This window comes from Neovison vison, chromosome 5 (genome assembly GCF_020171115.1).
Source record: "Neovison vison isolate M4711 chromosome 5, ASM_NN_V1, whole genome shotgun sequence".
NCBI classification, from domain to species: Eukaryota; Metazoa; Chordata; class Mammalia; order Carnivora; family Mustelidae; genus Neogale; species Neogale vison.
This window is the reverse complement of record NC_058095.1, coordinates 127,259,052-127,276,462: the sequence shown is the minus strand read 5'-3', so window position 1 is coordinate 127,276,462 and position 17,411 is coordinate 127,259,052. Positions and strand designations below refer to the sequence as shown.

General features: G+C 36.4%; 1 protein-coding gene across 5 annotated transcripts in view; it reads left to right on the top strand.

The window, feature by feature from the left end:
- The window catches only part of PCDH9 (protocadherin 9), an 895,458-nt gene that overhangs the window by 671,593 nt on the left and 206,454 nt on the right, over positions 1–17,411 (top strand). The window lies entirely within an intron of this gene.

Genomic DNA, 17,411 nt, shown 5'->3' with positions numbered 1-17,411 from the left:
ACTAGAGTTTTCAGATTCTCCTGACTTTGCTCAAAAAATTGCCCATGGAGCACCTGGGTGTCTCAGTGGGTTAAGCCTCTGCCTGCTTGTGATCCTGTCTGTCAAATAAATAAATAAAATCTTAAAAAAAAAATTGCCCTGACTCTTCTGAATTATATAGCTTTGTCAAAATGACATCGTAGAGTTGGGGCCATTGAATTTTAAATCTTGAATTCATCTGGTTCATTCTTTGAGTTGAAATATCAACATTAATCAGCATTAATGAAAATAGCATTCCTAAAAGCAAGAGTAAGGGAGACAATTGAGTCAAAACAACGTGTCTGTGCTGCCATGATAACCATTTCATAATGTTCTTTTCAGTCATACTTTCAAATTGTCTTATTGGATGGATTTTCATCCTTAATAATGTGTGGCTCCTACAGAGCTCCAGAAGTCAGCCAGTGATCCCGAATTAGATCTAATTAAATAAAATTTGTTCCGGTGGAGTTTTTTTTTGTTCATTTTGTTTCTGTTTTTGTGATTCTGGTTTTTCTTTCTGCACCCTCATATTTAGTTGCATTTCAATCAAAACATGTTCTTAGATTGTATAGTCAATTAATAAATAGTTGGATAGCTATGGAAAATACTTGTTGACCTCTCTCTAAGTTTATGTCTCTTAAAACTAACAGCATAAACAAATTAAGATAATATTGTGGTTAAATAAGGGTTTTTTGCAATGAATAAGTAATGATATTTTGTCTATTTAAATTCAGTGACATGAGGAAAAATGCCTAAAAGCAGATGTTTTCATCAGTGAGTGTGTAAAATTGGGATATGATACTTTTAAAGTGAAGTAGATTTTAGAAGTATTTTGATTGTTAAATTGCTGAAGACTGAAATATGGATGCTTAAACTTTGAATAATTCACTGCTCTTTGCTTAATTATCATACATTGATACTTGCTATACATGGGAAACTACATGAATAAGGTTTAGAGGAATTTTCAGGAAAAATCTTCTCTTTTGGTGTATTTTAACTTCAATGTGGTAATATTTTACTTCAGTTTATGATGATGATTTTTGTTTTCTTAAAATTTCATGTTTTTAAAATAAGACTTTCTTGCTTTAGTTTTCCTTCTAATGGAAGCATATGGGACCAGTGTCTTCAAAGTTAAATACTGCAAAACAAACTGTTAGGATCAATAGGGACATTAAAACTAATTTTTTAAAAGCACATGGATCCTTTCAGTAGAATGTGTTCATGTCATTTCTTTTTTTTTTTTTTTAAGATTTTATTTATTTATTTGACAGAGATCACACAAGTAGGCAGAGAGGCAGGCAGAGAAAGAAGAAGGGAAGCAGGCTTCTTGCTGAGCAGAGAGCCCAATGTGGGGCTCCATCCCAGGACCCCGATATCATGACCTGAGCCAAAGACAGAGGCTTAACCCCCTGAGCCACTCAGCAGCCCCTCATGTCAATTTCTTAACCATCGTACAGGATATTGATAAAAGAAAAATAGTGTTTACTCATCAAAAATGAGAGACGCATACCTAGACCCTCTTCATGTATTTTGTAAACTTAATCTATATACTCAGTACTTTCCCTGTTATTGTACTATTTCTCCCAGTATGTAAAAGCACATACTTTTACTACTTTCTTTTTTATATCTGTGCTTTTCATTTCTTTTTTAGTTATTTAACTACTAGAACCTTTATGTAAAACTTAAAACTTAGAGGTCTATATGGAATGTATAGACGTCTCTATAGAACAATTTTAGAAGCATAATATACTTTATCATGGCTTAGAAAATAGTTTATAACTTAATTCAACTCAATGATTATCTTATATTTCGTGTTCAACTAAATAAAACCACTGCAGATATTTCTTTTATTCTCATTGTCTTCCTACATTCTTTAAAAGTAGTTTTACTGTAGGAGTGCCTGGGTGGCTCAGTTGGTTAAGCTCTGCCTTTGGTTCAAGTCATGATCTCAGGGTCTTGGGATCAAGCCCCACATCAGGGTCTCTGCTCATCAGGGAGCCTGCTTCCCCTTCTCTCTCTGCCTGCCTCTCTGCCTACTTGTGATCTCTCTGTCAAATAAATAAATAAAGTCATTTTTTTAAAAAAGCAGTTTTACTATAAAAATTATTTTTATAAAAATCTTTTTGAAAAAAGAAAAAAGTTAAATACTATAGGTATGTAAAAATATAGATAGTAAAAATTTCCATAAGCTCCTGTCTCCCACTTTAGTCTTGTGTATGTTTTCAAGATCTATAAATAGATGTAGGTATAAATATAAAAGGAATAAAACTCATCATGTTGTTGGTAAGTCTTTTTTTCTTTCTTTTTTTGAACAATATATTTCAGAAAAGTTTTACATCCTGTCTATTCTGCTGACTTCTACCACTAAGTTGATTATCTACACTTAAATTAACTGACTAACATTTCAGGATCTAGCTAAAAAAGGATCTTAGGATCCAGAGAACAATGATTTATTAAAAAATAAAACAAAATGAATCTTTTCTCAAAATAATTATTATACTCAAAGGCAAAGGGAAGATGATGATTAATTTATGAAGAGCTAAATAGTTTTGTACTTTCTGTTTATTTTTACATATTCTCAATATTTGACCTTAAGAAAAGTATCAGCCATGAGATGTAGAAAGGGGTTCAGTGGTCATTATGAGAAAATAGAAAGTGAGTTAAAATTTTAAAAAGGAATAAATTAATAGTCTGGAACATATCCACAATTATCTGGAAACAGCTGGTGCCCTTTCACCATTGCTTCAAGTAGAGGCTCTGGTTTTATGCCTCTCTGCCAGAAATAACATCAGTCCAGAAGCCTTGAATCCCAGCAGCAGGGAACTGCCAGAACTGGAGTCTATGAATGCACAAGTGACTTCCTCAGCATGCATGAAGCTGGGTTGCTAAGACCATGGGATAACCTTTAACCTTTTAACTTTTTCATAGAAGCTTTGAGTTATGCATATCTTTAAGCTGCTACATCTTATCTGTAGTTAAACCATTTTCTAAAAACTATCGTTGGTTCTCGTATTGTCACTTAGTTTGAAATAGTGTATTGCACTCTGCAAAATTATTATAATAGCCAAATGCTAGTAACAGGTAGAAAGAAAAGTGAAAGCCAAGGAGAATGGCTATTATGATATGGGAGTGAGCAATAAAAGATAAAATTAATCAAATATTTATATATTTGGAACAGAAAATAACACTACAATTAATTGCTAAGAATGTAAAAACAAAACATTTAAGTCTGTTTCTCCATTTAGAACTCATTTTCAGTGTCGTAAATATTAAAACTCACCAGTCTAATCGTAAAATTGGGACACCTGGTATGCTGAGTTATAGGACATGTTTAAGCATAGAGATCTCTACTTATTAAGTAGACACAAATAAAATATCTGGGGATAGAAGAAATAGAGCAATTAGAGATGTGTAGACATTTTCCTCATCTTACAGAGAAGGAAATTTTATAACTCAGAGAATTTAAGTTATAGCGAGTCTATACCCTAAGTCTCTAAATTCCATTTTGTTATTGATTAATAATCGCATGATGGGAGTCTAACTTAAAATTCCATAAACATCTTTGTTTTAATGTTGCATTAATTAGAATGCATAAACAGTATTTTTAAATGAATACTCAAATATTGAAATGAATATTGAATACTCATATTGAAATACTGAAATATTGAAATATTGAAATACTCAGATGAATAAAAATCTGTTCTCCTTGTTTGTCCAGGAGGCGTCTTATATTTTACAGGTGTAGGGAGTAGACCACCACCCCAAATCAATCTGAAAACATGATTGATATTTCTTAGAAGAGCTGCTAAAATTTGGAGGAGACTTCTTTCTTTAGTACAGATTCTTGATTGTAAAGAATCTCAAGTGAATGATAAAAGATTCATACCATAACAAGAAGATTGCTTCTTGAGATGTTCATGACATACTATCCTTTTATTTTAACTTTATGTCTTGTTGGTCACGGTGCTTTCCACTGCCAAGTTGAAAACAATGATTTTTAATCAGCTCTCCATATATAACTTTTAATGAGTACATCACAGCAATCCATTGAGATTAAATGGAGATAAAGACTGCTGTTTTCCTGAACTTGATAGGTATAAAGTGTAGCATCCTCCCAGTCTGAAAATAAATGCAAAAGTGGAGCTATCTATTATCAGCAAGTTCTCATTTGTCTTTTGTTCCTTAGACCAGAGTTCTTATCACCATCAGAGTCTGATAGAACTAATATTACCAAGAAAGCAGGGGACAAAAGGGATCAAAGACAAGGGACAAAAGAAACAAAAACACACAAACACAAAAGGTTCAAAAACAAAGCAGGAATTTTTTTATTTTACCTCTAACACTTTTTAGTCATTTAAAGTTATTATCTTTTTTTTAAAGATTTTTATTTATTTATTTTGAGAGAGAGACAGACAAAGTGAGAGAGAGCATGAGAAGGGAGGTTAGAGAGTGAAGCAGACTCCCCATGGAGCTGGGAGCCCAATGTGGGACTTGATCCCAGGACTCCGGGACCATGACCTGAGCCTAAGGCAGTTGCTTAACCAACTGAGCCACCCAGGTGCCTATTTCTTCAGGCACTCCAGTACTTCATGATAATAAGCATGGGGAAAACAATGGAAGATTAAAACAAACAAACAAACAAAAAAAACACCCACAGACTTTTTAACATCAAGCACCAAGCATCATGACCTGGCCTGAGAAAACAGTGGGAGAAGTTAGGGAGTTGCAGGTAAAGGGAGATAAACACTTCGATTAGTAAAGTGTTTCAGAAGTCAGTGTTCTCCGCAGAGTAAGTTCTCAGAATGATAATGCAACAAATACCAGCAAAGGATTTACTTGTTCTCTAATTGGCTACAATCTCTTACTCCCTCACCTTTAACTTATTTGCTGGTAAAAAGAGGGGGAAGGGAAGACTGTGTGGGTGATCTTAACCATATTTTTATGTTTTCATTGGATCAGAAGGCACATGGACATAGGCATTACTAATTGTATATGGAGGATTCTGCTGATTTCTAAATAACATTTCTTTTAGCATAAATGTAATACTAGATTATTAAACAATGGAGACTTTTTTCCCTTTTTCTTATTAACGTCATAGGTTACTTAAAAAAAAAAAAAATCACAAAGACACTTAACAAAGGGATAAGAATCCCCCGAATAGAAATATGACTATGGAAACAACCTGCCTCAATTAATAGATACCTAATACTCAAAGCCCTGCAGTAAGAGAGAAGTAAAATGTTACTAAGTCAGCGTTAAGTTTTCATCTCATTTGAGATGGTTTCAGGAGATAAGCCACATGCTGTCTAAAAATAATGAAGGCTGAAAGGTTGGCCACTGGGAATCCTTGTCACAAACACATATCTTCCCATGCTCTGACAGTATTAATAATTTCTTTTCATAGACAAAAAACCTTCAAAACCAGAGGCCATATCAGAAGGAAGTAGGAGAAGCTTAAAAAGGAGTTAAAATTAAAACCTGTGCTTAAATTTGATATTGTAAGCAGGGAAGTTATTGCTTATTCTACCAGTAATGATTAACAATAAAAATATCAGCATAACTTAATTACATTGCAAGGAGATATAGGTGTATGTCTGTGTGTGTGTGTGTGTGTGTGTGCGCACACATGCTCATGGTATATTGTGTGAATGCACTCTGTGTGTATTTATGACTCTTATAAAAGTTGTGGATCATTAAATTCCTGCAAAAGGAGATTTTTTTTTTTTTCTGAAACAAGTAAAGTCCTTTTCCTTTTTTTCACCCCCACAGTATGGTAATATAATTTCTTTGTAGTATGCAGTACTATCTTGTGTTTATATGGTATTGATCTGTATGAGGAGGCTTTTGCTTCATATCTTTGTTCTGTAACAGTGGTGTATATCATGTTTTTATGTCACAGATATATACTGCCTACCATGTAAGACAGACACAAGAAGAAAAAAACAAAACAAATCAGTTTGATCTATCAGATATTTTTGCAAAGAGGAAAAAAAAAAAAACAACAACTTTAAAATAGACTTCTTCTAATAAAAAGAGATTGCATAATATTCAGTTCCCGTGCAGTTTTATTGAGTATTTGAGAGACAATCAGATTTCATTACATCTCAACAAACAGTGTAGTTATTAGTTTTTGGAGCAAATTTGACTCTACTGATGTGCAAACAAAAAGAAAAAGACACAGACCTTTTTGTTGCTCAGAAAACTTCATACAAATGATAATAAAAGGTAGTTACTTTTTCTCTGAAATAGTTCACTTTAGTGCAATAGGTTCTATTTTCTCAGCTGTCAGTACTATTATTGGCGTAAAGACTGGGTGTATAGCTAGAATTTTCCAATTCCCTTAAGTGGGGATTCTGTGTCTGAAGAAATGGTGCATTTCAAGTCCTTTTCAACCTGTCAGTATTTGAGAGTTATTAACTTCAACTTCCTTTCTGCCTTTTGAAATCTGACACTGATTTGTCCCATATTTCCCGGAGGCCTCTGTGTGCAATTAGCCATTGGATTCACTGAGTAATTACTTCATTTTTCATGTAAAATGCTCTTGATTTATTATATACTTGGGAAGCAATGGCAGAGATAGGTCAACAGCAGTTAGAGGAGATTAAAGTAGATATTCTGTTTAACTGTGGAAGCAATCAATCCCCATAAGTCTGTGAGCGAGGAGTTAAGAAGGGTGCCACTCAAAGTTTAACAGTAGTTTTCTAGATGAATTTGCCACTGCTTTGAAATTTCACTGAGTAATGGGAAGACATTCTGAAAAATCCTACCTCAAGAACTTATCTAAGTGAGTAGTGGAATGACCTATCACTTACGACAAATTCAAGAAAAAATGTTTTTAATTCTCAGCAAGAGTTTTACAGGTCTTATAAACTGCGTAAATCAGTGCAGTTGTGCTGTTTAAAAGAAAAAAAAAAAAAGGAGGCCATTGCTAGCCTCTTCCTGCCATCCTTTGAGGAGAATTTTGCTAGCACTTGCTGTGCTAATGTAATACTTTTCTAAATGGATTTCCCCTGTCTATGGATAGGTTACTCGGACTTAAATAAATGATACTTTGCAGGGTAATACAAAAGGTACGACTGGCTTAGAATGAAGAACGATTGTTTCCTTTTGACTAGGTACTCACATTTTATGTGCAGTTTTGTAGTTGATACTGTAAAGCTGAAAATTACACTTCACTTGCTTGGGAAAACACATTTTAGCAAGATGCCAGTACTTTGTTTCTGTTTGTACAATTGCACCATCACTAGGAGCTTCCTCAGTAGAGTAGTTTGCTTCGGTGGGACTGGCATCTGAAGAGAGGATAATTGAGTGACCTTGTATCACGGAGGAGGAATGCCAAGTCGGAAATGGAAGACTCCCCTGTGAAGGGAACTGCTGAGAGTTTTCATTGCACAAAATAACAAAGCAGGGGTGGATCTTTTAAAAATTATAAAGCTAGCTCCAAAGGCACTAGACTGTCTCTTCCTCTGCCATTTCTGTGTTTATATTTCTAATTCTAGTCTTTGAGAGACGGTGAAATTGTAGGAAGGGAAAAAAGGGAAAAAGCTATTCCTTCAGGGTTATCACCATTTACTTCAACAATATATTAGTTATTGTTAGTGTCCTTTACCCCTCTTACTTTGGAGACTGCGGCATAATAACTCACCAAAGGAGCTACTGTGATTTGATTCTTTTTAGGGACCAAGATGGGTGTCTTTGGACATTTGACCAGTGTATGCGTAATGAGTGTGTTCGATAATTTATCTCTAATAAGTGATCCATTCTTTTCTATTTTCTTTTATCTTCAACTTTCTTACTCATTTTGGGCAATTACATCGAGACGTGTAAAAACATCAATGGGAAGCAGGTTTACTTATGCAGGTTTAATCTTATGGAACCTCATCAGCATTAACAGTCCTGAGTCTGTGAAATAAGAAGTCCAGAACACTAAACTTTCTTCTGTGACGTATCAGCACCGTGTCCGTGTAAGCTCCTTAATACTGTTACCTATGTTACAGAAATTAAAAGACAAGGGCAGAGATAAATGCAGAAAAAAGAGAAACCAATCATCTGTAGGTCAAAGCAGTAGGGAAGATTTAATCTAACACACTAAGTGATGAATTCAGAGAGAGAATTCTATCTTTTAATTAAAAGAAATGACATGACAATATTTGCTGGTTTGGAATTCTTTTTTAGCAGCTTGAATAAAACAGGGTTGCCAGCTATATTTCACCCTGACACTTACAGTAATTTGGGAATGATCACAACATGGAAAAATGGACAAAACTAACGATGTAAGTTTTACATAGTCGGATATTTTCTGCAAGGAGCGTCCTGCAAGAGTGATGATGTTTTCTGAAAAGCTTGTGTAGAGGATTAGTGCTACTTCATTTTTAGTGTCCCCAAACAAAGCTGGCTAAAGAATGAGGAAATCCCAGAAATATTCATATTCAAATCCCACAGCCACTGCACACTCAAATGTATCTCAAGCAAGCACAAATGGCTTTTTCCTGCCACTTTGGCAGCTGAGGGCATTTGGGGCTAGGCTAATAGTACTTTGGAGTACTTTTGCCTGCACAAAAAGTAATCATGTAAATGATAACATTTATAAGTAATCCAAAAGACAGACAGATTCTCTTATTCACAGAGATTTTGTTAAAAACAAGAGTAATCCTAACATTTCAAAAATGTATGACTTTGAGGTACTTTTGCTGGGGATGTGTTAAGTCTGTTTCAAACTTCCATTCACGTGAAATTTGATGCTATTATGTTTCAGATATTCATTTCAGATATTTGTTCCAGATATTAGGTTTCAGATATTCAGAGAAAAACTGTATCAAAAACATCTTGGATATTAACTAACTCCCAATGCAATGAGAATTGATCTCTCTCTAAGTAGTCAAAATAAAAGGACAAATTATGCCAAATTAACAAATACTAGTGGCTTTGAGGCAGTGGGGAGAGATTTCAAAGCATTGCATAAGCTAAAAAATACACAGAATTTAAGACTATCATGATTGTTAGGCATTTTAGCTTGGCAGAATTTCTGAGCTTTGAGCCATACAGACTTTCCTCTTCTGGGGGATCTTCATTCTGACAAAATTATTAATCAAAATATTTGTACAAGACACAGTACTTTTATTTTTATCTTTTATTAGCACCACAGGATCACAGTCACTTTATATAACATTTTAACTCAAACCTCAGGTGTTCCCTCCTTATGCTTGTTCAGTTCATAATTAAAATAAATAGCCTTATTCCTTCTCTAAAGCGCTTACAATAGAGAAACTACAGTTAGTGGAAGCTTTCTGCCCTTCTTGATAGTGGCTTTACACTTATAGCTATTACTTATTTTTATTGAGCACCAATTATGTCCCAGCCTGGTGCTCAGTCCTAGGAATGTATAAGGAATAACACTGTTATATCCCCTTCTACTGGGGGAATCAGACCAACATCCAATTAAGTAGCGCACCTAAGTGCTTTGAAAGGGAAGAGCTGTGCAATGGAGATGTAAATAAATGGAAGGATTTAAATGCTTTGTGGGAGCTAACATCGAAGGGTTAAGTTGGGTTGATTCAGGACAGGGCTAAGTCCAGAAAGAACCGTTCATAGCCTTTGCCTTGGCAATAAAGTGAAAGCTGCAGAGTTTGAAAGGGAGGATTTGAAAAGATGAGAGGCCTCGTATTGGACATGCTGATTTTGAAGTACCTTTGGAGAAGATGAAGAGAAATGTCCGAGATGCGATTGAGTGTATGTTGTGGGCAGAGGCCAAATGGGAGAACCCTGAAGCACAAATGGGTAGTAAAGAGTCAGAGACATTCAATGTAGAGAAATGTGTTTAAAGAGATTTGGCTTAACGCAGCAAGAATGAGTCAATGGATTAAAGAGAATTTTTTTTTTTTTTTTTTTTTGCTTTGTTTTAAGAAGGAAAAGATTTGGACGTATGTAAATGCTGAGGTGCTGAGGGCCAGAAAAGAAGGAAACATTGAAGGCTAGCTAGAAGAGTCAAAATTGATAACATTTAGTTCCACGGACAGGGAGGAAATTGGATGCAGAGTGCACATAGAGGGGCTGGGATGTGAGAGCATACGGGCCAGTGTTAATTTTAAACACAGGAAAGCAGAAAAGAGAAGTGAGAAATAATGAAGGATTGTAAAGAGGTAGCAGACTGGGGGATTTTCCTGCTGATGACGTCCGTGTCCAAGAATTGATCTGGCCTTCTTTGAGGCGAAGGGAAATTGGTGGAGACGAGGTTGTTACAGAGAGCGAGGGAGATGGAAGATGCTGTTGCAAAGGAGGAAATGAAAGGGAAAGAGAGAACTAGAAGAAGTGCCTGGCAATATTAAGGAATACATGGCTGAAGTTAGACCCGCAAATGCATAGTGACAGGCTCCTGTGAAAGTCTGAGATTTTCCTCCTGAGACATACCCGTGTGTGTGTGTGCACAAAACACACACACGCACATCAGATTTTTAATAGCAACTTTCCCCAGACAGTTGCCAGCTATGTTAAAACAAGAGCAAAAGTTGGCAATTTTTTCAAGATACCTAGGTTATCTACATATTTTGGTTTAACAATAATATTCTCTATTTTAAGAATGAATATTCTCTACATTTTTATTTCCCAATTTATGTCATTGTAAACTGCCTCACATTGGCTTCTGTTGGCCTTACTAGGAAGCTCATATACCCACTTTAGCCCTTTTGCATTTCTCAGCAGAGGCTGAGTTAACATTTGGAGGGATGAGGTGGGATAACTAAACATTCGCACTTCCGTCCCTCTCCCTTTGGGTTGCCCTTTTGATAGCTCTGAATTTCTAGATTTCTCCATGTCATTTTGCAAATCCAAATTATGTTACCATCGACAGTTCCCTTTTGTTGAACAGAAGAGAGTACTTAACAGGTCTTAAATTTGCCTGTACCCTCTTTAGAAATTCTTTTTTTTTTTTTTTTAAGATTTTATTTATTTATCTGACGGACAGAGATCACAAGTTGGTAGAGAGGCAGGCAGAGAGAGAGGAGGAAGCAGTGGAGAGCAGAAAGACGGATGTGGGGCTCGATCCCAGGACCCTGGGACCATGACCTGAGCCGAAGGCAGAGGCTTTAACCCACTGAGCCACCCAGGCGCCCCCCTCTTTAGAAATTCTTGAACAGAAAAGGATGCTGATTATTTGTTCTGGAATTATATATAAAAGTTCAAGACATACAAGATTGACAAAACTAAAATGTCAGTCTTCTGTGACGGAATAGACACAATTAAAGAAAAAAAAACTGATACTTCTGATATAAATGGAATTCATACTCCAAAGGAAATTGATAGCCATTTATATGATTATAAAGCAATGAAGATTTATCAGACATAAGATACTTTCAAAATATTTTTATTACTTTCAATTTGTTTGATTTCAACAGAAGTATTCTTATAATTAAGTTGTGATAAAGATTTTGATAGCTTATCTTGGCAAAACCAGGAACTCATTAAAGTGCCTTCCCACTTCATTTTTTTCCCTCTCATATCTCCACCTGAATTCCAGGTGATTAAGCACATTAATCATTATTTAACATCACTTCATAATGGGCTACACTGACCTTTCTGTGTATCAATGGAGGTTTCATTGGTGTACACTAAATCTACAGTATATAACCCAATTCAAAACTTTCTGATTGTGTTTTTAGGTAACTCATTTTCTATTTAAATGTTTTTCAAAGTTGAAATTTCTAAAAACCATAGGAAGTCGAAGTCCCCCCACCCCACCTCGGATGCCGATTTTTTTCTTCTGTGCCCGCAGAGAAATTCAGGTTATGAGAGTGAGTCTATGGATGCTGTCACCTGATCCAGTATTTTCTTAGTGATGATGATGATGATGATGATTATGATGATAAAAAGCATCTTTCACTTAAACTCTTCTCGCCGCTCGCTCGCTTTACCCCTTTCCTGACTCTAACTCCCCCACACTCCTGTGGAGCACCCTGTATGCATATCCTTCTCTTGAGTCCTGGTGCATCTCCTCTTATCCTTACATATAAGTTTAGTTCATCTGAATGGTAGTTTGGGGAATGATCCCCGTGCTTAGAAGACACACATCATCTGTTACTTGAACAAGTGCATTCTTGTCATTACCTATAAGAGTGTTACCACGTGGCAGTGGCTTTTCCTCATGTCAGCTCTTTTTCTTTACTTCACTTTTGGGCAATGACTCAAGCTCTGTTTTTCAGTTCCTCATCTGTAAATCCTGCATAAAGCAAGTGCTACGTAATTGTGCGTGATGACCATGATGGCAATGGGGAGGAGGATGATGGGAGCATTTCACAGAAAGGCAATGGTGCAGGAAAGGCAAATGAGAGAGTGAGTTCACTTTCAAGAATGCTGATGATTCTTCCCTGAACGCATTGCTATGATTTCACCTCCTATCATCCTTGCTTTGAGGTCATTTTGTGGAAACATCCTGCAAGTAAGAGGAACAAGCAGTGTATTCTTTTCTGAGCTTATAATTTCAATCCAGTAAAGGAAATTAAGGTTATTCTTCTATCTACAATTATGCTATCTATTGAGAGTTCAAATAGGAATAAGAGGTTTTAATCGTTTCTTGTAGCTGCTATAACAAATTACCATAGACTTGGTTACGTAAAAACCAGAAATTTCTTCGCTCCTATTTCTGGAGGCCAGAGGTCAGAAATCAAGGTGCCAGCAAGACTGCACTCCCTCTGCAAGTTTTGGAGGCACTCTTACTCCTTAAAGCTTCAGTTACTACTAGAAGTCACATATTCCATGTCTTGTGACTGCATTATGTTAGTCTCTACCTCCATGGTCACGTTGCTTCCTCCTCTTATTTCTATGTTTCTTTTGTCTGTGTGTCCATTCTAAGGACACTTATCATTGGTTGTTGGTTCCATCAGAAAAATCTGGGATGATCTCGTGTCTAGATCCTTAATTCCGTTTACAGAGACCGGTTTTCCAAATGAGATCGCGTTCACGATTCCAGAGATTTGGATATGAACTTACCTTTTTAAAGCCACAATTCAACCTCCTACAGATATACTTAAGTTATATGAAGCTAAGTTTCTAAATAACTGTGAAATTATCCTTCTTAATCAAAATTAAAGTTAGTTAATCTTTTTCCTTAGTTCTAAAAAACTACCCCCATCCTTTGATGTCCTAGACAAACCTTTTCCACAAGATCTTCTCTGGCCACTCACATTCATATCAGACTCCCATTTTCCGTATGTCAATAGCACATATTGTCTGTGTTGTTTGTTTTAGTTCCTGCTTATGTATTATTGTAAGATTTGAGGCATTTAGAAAAAATTCCATGCCTTGATCCTGTCCCTTGATATTTTGATTCATAAAAATCCCTAAATAATGGGTGAAGTTTGTGAATTGTTTCCTCTATCAGATTTTGCTAAAGCAGGTCCCACCAATCAAGTTAATTCATTTTGGACCACTTTTGAATCTTGAGGATTCAGTCAGATTATGGCTTAAACCGAGCCTCTCTGTTTATAAAAGTGTCTCATAATAGCATCCCATGAGCGTCCGGAGGCCTGAGCGATATAGTGGGCTCTTCCCTATTTTTACTCATGATAACAATATCAGTGCTCCTGCGGAAAAGGTAGTTTCTTTTGACAGTTTTTATATAATTGAAATTCTATGTTAGCCACCTATGATAGGATCTGTGATGTTCATAAAAGCAGTTTTCTTATTCTATCTTCAAAGAGGTGACTGTGTTTTGAGTGACTGACAGAGAGCAAGATTCTACATCATGTGGCAGAAACTACTGACCTCATCATGGCCCATTTCCTTTCAAATTGTGCAGGAAAATAAATGATGAAAAAATGTGAAGGAAATGTTTCAGAAACAATCTTTCATGTTTCTAACCACATTACACAACACATGGAAAGGCTAATACTGTATTTTATCTCAGTTAGTGTAACTCATAGTCGTGCTTTCAACAGAGGAAAAAAAAAGATTTAAATGCAGGTCTTGGTTTAATTTAGAACTGATTGCTCATTAATCTTTGGAATAGGTATGCAAGCTGTCTTCCAAATGAAGGGGAGGCTGTTGGCTGAGTACCCTAAACCCTACTGTGCTGTTTTCAATTTGTTTTTCCATATGATATTTAGTCTTTCATTCAGTGTTTAATACTAAACATTAATGGGGAAAATATTGCTTAATGAGCTGTTGTGTTGGGCAGAATGCAGTGAAACACGCCTCCTTTGCAAGAGCTCGCCAGCTTGTGCCAGTATTTAGATAGTGTCATTAATCATGAAGCGTTTCATTCTCCTCTATCCTGAAAGACAAGGGTTTCCTGATGTCATGGAAACAAGCCCTTTTAAAACTGGTTTTGAATTAAGATATAGGCTACCTAATATAAGACATCACATGGTTCAATTACTGTGAGGCAAATACCCCATGTAGGGTTCATAGGTGCTTCTGTTGTGGATTTTATTAGCTCTAAAGAGTAAAAAGTCCATAGTTAAGCATCCATCCTGCCAATGCACAGAACTTGAAGATTATGCCATCAGAAAAGATCGCCTAAATAATCAGATACCTGATGGATCAACTCTTAAGGCAATGAGCGTTGAAATAAACTTGTCTGGTCCCAGGGAGACTGCTTTGCCTCATAGGTTTTGTGTGGCTTCAGACCTGCAAGGTGACCTGCGGGACAACTGCAGAAACAGTGCAGTGGTCCGTGATACCCAGCCTTTTCTGACCTGATATTATCTCCCACACAGAGTAATGACCAAAAAATAAAATACAGATATATTTCTTTCAGGTTCAGATTACTGATTGTTTTTATTCGCAGAAGAGAAGGCCTCAGGAGTTTCAGGACAATTATAAATTCCAAATTAAATGGGAGAGAGAGAGAGAGAGAGACAAGGTCATTATATACACGTTTAATACAAATTCAGGGAAGTCCACTGTCACTGACATTTTGTTACATAGTATTTATCAGTTTAAGACGTTAAAGGGACAAGTTGCCAACATAAATAATAGTCCTCAGGGCAAGGAAAGGACATAAAGAGGACTGAAGCCACAAATACCCCATAGCCCCACCTGCTGGGAGGCACCCTGCTCCCTCTCATCACTGATGATAGGAGAGGACAAGGCCTCCTCACTTTTGTGGTCGTGAACCTGTTTGTGTTGCTGCTTTGGCAGCAGAGGACCAGCTGAGTAATAGGAACTATGTGTCAGTCAAAAAAGTTTTATTGAGTGTAATCCCTTGTCAGTAAAATGTGGAAGTGTAGACTCTGCCTTAAGAGGAGTGCCTCCGTTCTCTCCCAAGCAGGAGCTTGAAAGCTGGGAATGTTGGTCATCTTGGCTCTGCAGAAACTTTGCCAGTGGCCTCTAGCTGCTTTGGTCTGCTGAATCTGAGGAATACTTAACAAAGTTTATATAACTGAGAACGTTATTGTGTTGTGCAAGTGTGGATTAAAAAGCTCTTTAGTCATAGCAGCGTCAGAACCTCTGGTAGGGAAGGGAACTGGCTGGTGTTTTTGTCTGTTTCTTTCATAATGTGTAGCAAAGGTCTGAAAATGTGATACTCATTAAGAGGATTCATAGACTAATAAAGTCTTTGGGCCAAAAGGACCTTAGGGATGCTCTAGACTAACTCATTTTTTATCTTTCAGCTATGGAAATTGAGACTCAGAGCTGTAAGTGGTTTACTCAAGGACATACTGCTAATTAGAAACAAGCCTGAGATTATAAAAAAGTATCCCTGACTCCTCCCTTGATGGTCGGTTTGATCATCACAAAGCTTTTGCCCATTTTTCTGTCACCAGTTACATATATAACCCAATTAATGGTGAACCCACCTTGACATATATGGCCAATTGGACTGATTGGCTATAATAATAAGCAATCTCTCATGTAGGACTTATTAGGTACCTGAATTTTTAGACATTTTACATATATGAACTTATTTAATCTTTACAGAACCCTGAGAGGAAGACACTGTTACCGCCATCTTCTTTAGGAATAGGATATGAAATTGCCGACAGCAGAAATAACCCATCCAAGGTCATAGAGCTCAGGTGCTCACTCTGCTTTCCCAAGACTCAATGTTAGTGGCAAGTGGCTCACTCCACAGAGGTTTTACCAGCCTCAAACACAGACATTTCTCCACAAACTCTGAGAAAGGTCTTTATCATTATGTCTGGGTCACCAAACAAAATTTCTTAAATTTAAAGCAGTTTTACTTCAGAGATTTTGTTGCCCTGTTTGCCTTTAGGAATCTGTTGGACCACTGGGTTCTAATTAAAAACAAAAAAACAAAAACAAACAAACAAAACTGACTCTGATTTTAAACAATGGGTTAGGGTTCTGGTTCTTCCCACTCTAAAAGTTTTACAATCCATTGTAAAAACATATTGACCTTCTTTTGAATCCTCTTTCCCCCATTCTACCAACCAAACAACATTATAGAGCAAGGGTTTTGGAATATGGCAAGTCAAAAGTTTTGTCCCCCAGCCAACCCACACACTTTAAAATAAGTGCATATCCCTCCTACATTTATAGCCTTTAGGTATTTCTTCATAAAGCAAATGTCTGCTTTGACATGACTAATTTGTCACCCCTGATGTAAATAGACTAACATAAGTTTTAAATCCCCCAACCTGTACCCCTTTAATCCCTGCTTAACGGTCCCAATGTTGCACAGAGGTCCCTTTCCATAATATTTAATTACTATTTAATATTAGATTAGGTAACATTTTAAATAGATTAGGTAATATTAGATTAGATTAATATTTAAATCTAGTTTTCATTTGGGAGCGGCATTTTCCTAACTTTGGGTCAGGAATCAGCTATTATTTCTGAATTTCACTAGTCAAAACTTTTCCGGTATTGTTCTATTGTGACCTTTTTTTTTTTTTTTTTAAAGATTTTATTTATTTATTTGACAGAGAGAAATCACAAGTAGATGGAGAGGCAGACAGAGAGAGAGAGAGGGAAGCAGGCTCCCTGCTGAGCAGAGAGCCCGATGCGGGACTGGATCCCAGGACTCCGAGATCATGACCTGAGCCGAAGGCAGCGGCCCAACCCACTGAGCCACCCAGGCGCCCCCTATTGTGACCTTTTTGATGAAATAGGAAAATAGGATTGGATAGAACATGCCAGGTTTTTTTGTTGGGAATAATGAATGCCATACTCTGCAATGTATTTATTATATATTAGTTCCTTCCTTCATTTATTTATGCATGCATTCATTCATCATTTTTTTGTTATGCATATTTCCAGAATGATTATATTGTATGTATTTTTTTTAAATATAAAATCATTAAAAAGAAGAAAAACAAAAATTATGTATTAAATGAGTGGAGTGCAGAAGCGTGGAGAGCATGATAGGAAGGGAGATGTAAGATTAGTTACTAAAAATGAGCTTTAATATTAGCTCTGGGTTTCCAGAAGGCCAATTT